Below are 3,278 nucleotides of genomic sequence, written 5' to 3' on the forward strand. Positions count from 1 at the left end.
CCAGCCTGGTCTACAAGAGCTAGTTCCAGGACAGGCTCCAAAACCACAGAGAAACCCTGTCTCGAAAAACAAAACAAAACAAACAAACAAAAAAAGCCAGCAGAGGGTGTCAGATCCCCTAATCCTAGAGTTAAGGGTCATTGAGAGCTGCCCTGTGGGTGCTGGGAATTGAACACAAGTCCTCTGGACTAGCAGAAAATGCTCTTAACCATTGAGGCATCTCTCCAGCTTCAACAGTGTACTGCTCAATTAAAAGAGGGTTGGGCAGTACTGAAGAGGTAGCTCAGCTATGACTGTGCTTGCCTCTTGTGAACAAAGCCCTGTATTCTGTCCCCAACCCAAGCGAAACAGGAGGAGCACTCTTCTATTGTTCCGGCACTTGGGAAGTCAAGCTTGGAGCATCAGAAGTTCAAGGTCATCCTTCACCACTCAAGTGATTGGAGAGTAACCTGAACCACCACCTCACGGTCACACATTTGCCTGTAGGCAGAAGCTAAAGCTGGAGCTCAGGCAAGGTCGTGCGCACCTGTAATCAGAGCTTTCGGCAGGGTGAAAGCTGGAGTTTAAGGCTAGCCTCTTCCGAGTCGAGCTAGTTTAGTTCAAGGCCAGCCCTAGTTGAAGGAGACCCCGTCTCAAAAGTAAATAATCTAGTGACCAGTGAGGTGGCTCAGTGGGTAAAGGTACTTGTCAGTAAACCTGACAACCTGAACATTTTTTTCTTTCTTTTTTTTGGGGTGGGGGGTGGGGGGTGTGGGGGTTGCGGTTTACAGACAGGATTTCTCTGTATAACATTCCTGAAACTCGCTCTATAGACCAGGCTGGCCTTGAACTTACTGAGATCTGCCTGCCTCTGGCTCCCAAGTTTTGGGGATAAAGGTGTGTGCCACCACTGCCTGACAACAACCTGAATTTTGTCCTGGGACCCACATAATAAAAGGAAAGAGTCCATTCCTAAAGATTATCCTATGGCATTCATATGCCTGCCATGCACTCAGCCACACATATACACAAAAGAAATAAATAAACTTTATTTTCTAATGATTGCTTGTTTTTATTTCATGTGCATTGGTATTTTGCCTGCGTGTATGTCTGTGTGAGGAAGTCGGATTTAGTTGTGAGCTGCCTCGTTGGGAGGTGCTAGGAATTGAACTCGGGTCCTCTGGAAGATGGAAGAGCAGCCAGTGCTGTTAACTGCTGAGGAGCCACCTCTCCAGAACTAAATGTACTTTTTTTTTTTTTAAGTGAGAGAGTATGGGAGCCCATGGTGAAAATGTCTCAGAGCTTTATGACTTTTTTTTTAAAGATTTTTTTATTTATTATGTACACAGTGTTCTGCCTCCATGTATGCCTGCAGGGCAGAAGAGGGCACCAGATCTCATTACAGATGGTTGTGAGCCACCATGTGGTTGCTGGGAATTGAACTCAGGACCTCCAGAAGAGCAGTCAGTGCTCTTAACCTCTAAGCCATCTCTCCAGCCCCCAAGCTTTATGACTTTTGCAGTAATATATCCATTGATCTTATTGTAACTTCTCTCCAATCCATGTAACCACCATATGGTCCTCAGCCTATGATGGTACAGTTGTGATCCTAGCCATCACTGGGAGATACCCAAAGAGTCAAATTTATGCATTAATGACAGTTCCTTGCAGGAGGGCATGCAACCAAGGCCGCTGAGTTCTGGTGAGCCAGAGAATCCTTCCCACACCTCCTTAGTGCCTTTTTTGTTTTTTTAGTGCAGGGTTTCTTTGTGTGACCCTGGCGATCCTGGAACTCACTCTGTAGCCCAGGCTACCCTCCAACTTACCCCCAGTGCCTGGCATGATCCATAGTTTGATTCACAGTTCCTTCATTAGTATGATTTATCAAGCAGAACAGCTTCCACATTGCCTAGGTTCCTCTGTCTTTGGTGTCAACACCTATAACGAGGATAGACCCTATGGGAACAGTATAGAAAATCATATAAATAGGGGCACTCCTGTAAGCCATGTGTCTCATGAACATCAAAACCCCATAATCAACATGGCTATGTGGCCTCAAGCAGGACAACTCAAGGACATTGTACTCCAACAGAGACAATACCACCTACCTCCTGGGTAGTAATACAGACCCTGAACAGCCATCAGCTGTGCCGCCAATAAATCAATCTGAGAAGAGAGCAGTTTCATTAGCCTTGATTAACAGTTGGGCGGTGGTGGCGCATGCCTTTAATCCTAGCACTTAGGAAGCAGAGGCAGGTGGATCTCTGTGAGTTTGAGGCCAGCCTGCGCTACAGAGTTAGTTCTAAGACAGCCAGAACTGTTACACAGAGAAACCCTGTCTCAAAAAAAAAAAAAAAACAAAGAAACAAAAAAATTAAAAATTCCTTAGGCATTTGTAACCATGTAATTATATGATCTGTTCCTCTCCACCAATCATTAAAAGTAACTCATCCCCCTTCTGTACACAAGACACTAGGGTTCACCTTAAAGGTGACATATCTTGTCATTTCCAGTGAGGTGAGGGAAGTGTGGTGGCCACGCAATCAATAAACAACACCTTTGAGAAGTGCAGGTGGGAGGATCAGGAGTTCAAGGTCATCCTCCTCACACATCCAGTTTGAGGTCAAAATAATGAATAATGCAGACAGACCTGGAGAGATTGCTCAGTGACCAAGACACTTGTTTTCTTTCTTTCTTTCTTTCTTTCTTTCTTTCTTTCTTTCTTTCTTTCTTTCTTTCTTTCCTTCCTTCCTTCCTTCCTTCCTTCCTTCCTTCCTTCCTTTCTCCCTCCTTCTTCCCTTCCTTCCGTCCTGCCTTCCTTCCTTCCTTTCTTTATTATTTATTTATTTTTGGTATTCTGAGACAGGGTTTCACTGTGTAGTCCTGACTGGCCTGGAACTCACTTTGTAGACCAGGTTGGCCTTGAACGCACTGAGATCTTCCTGCCTCTGCCTCCCGAGCGCTAGGATTAAAGATGCGCACCACCACTGCCTGCTGATTTGGTGTTTTCAAAGAAGACCCAGGTATGGTTCCCAACATGTACATAATAGCTAATAACTGTGAATAACTCCAGTTTCAGGGGTTCTGACGCCAATCTTCTAACCTCCATGGGCACCAGGCACACACATGGAGCACTCACGTACATGCAAACAAAACACACTAAACACAAAATGTTTTTAAAGAGGGTGTGTGAAAAAGGAAAGGTTAAAACTTGATGACAGGGTCACTTAGTGACCTATGTCCAGTACCATTTTCTTTTCTTTTCTTTTTTTTTTTTTTTTTTTTTTTTTTTTTTTTTT

The sequence above is a fragment of the Microtus ochrogaster genome, linkage group LG4 (assembly GCF_000317375.1).
Source record: "Microtus ochrogaster isolate Prairie Vole_2 linkage group LG4, MicOch1.0, whole genome shotgun sequence".
Lineage (NCBI taxonomy): Eukaryota > Metazoa > Chordata > Mammalia > Rodentia > Cricetidae > Microtus > Microtus ochrogaster.